This window comes from Neoarius graeffei, chromosome 7, assembly GCF_027579695.1.
Source record: "Neoarius graeffei isolate fNeoGra1 chromosome 7, fNeoGra1.pri, whole genome shotgun sequence".
Taxonomy (NCBI): Eukaryota; Metazoa; Chordata; class Actinopteri; order Siluriformes; family Ariidae; genus Neoarius; species Neoarius graeffei.
Window position 1 is genome coordinate 3,327,162 of NC_083575.1, and position 892 is coordinate 3,328,053.

Consider the following 892-nt stretch of genomic DNA (forward strand, 5'->3'; position numbering starts at 1 on the left):
CTTGCTGTGAGGCGGCAGCGCTAACCACTACACCACCGCGCCACCAGACAGGATCTTGGTTAATAATATTAACCATGGAAGTATTATATCCTTTTCCTTTTGTCATCAGATTCCAGACAAGTGGCCTCATTTCTCTCAGTTTTGCGACCTTGACCTTTGTCCCAAGGCCTCAGGTGTGGTAATGGGATACCACTGTGCCCTTGGCACAGTACCTCTAGTACCCACTGTTATTTTCACCCTGATGGTCAGAGTTTGTAGGAGGAGGCGTGGCCATGTGAGGAGCATTTGATCAACAGGGGGTACTTCCCTAGCCCCTCCCCCACCACCCCGAAACGTTGTTTCTCCTCAATGTCCTTTTAAACATCGTTCATATTTCATTGTTTTAAACTTAGTTTTGTTTGGATGATCGAGTGTCTGGAGCGTCTCAATCCAAAACCTCATTTCTGACAGGAGAGAACTCGGTCTGTATCAACGTGCCAGTTCAGACAGGAGATACACGGCACTTTATATTTCACCTGGAGTTATTTCTCCTGCTCATTTTGTAGAAGGTAAGGTACGGTTTATGGCAAACGCTGTAAAAATGACTGACATTTTTTGATCTGGATGAAATTCCCTGAGATGCTCCGGTGATGAGTGGAAACTGAATAGAGCTTTAGACTACAATCTGGCAACACAATCCAGATGTGTCATGAAAATGAATAAGATGATGAACTGGATTAGAAAAGCACTGATCTGCTTGACTTTTATAAGCGCTGGCATGAAGATGAACAACACACACACACACACATATATATATATATATATATATATATATATATATATATATATATATATATATATATCCTTTTTTGTGCCTTTTGTTCCCTTTTCTGTTTACTTTTAGTGCTGCAAC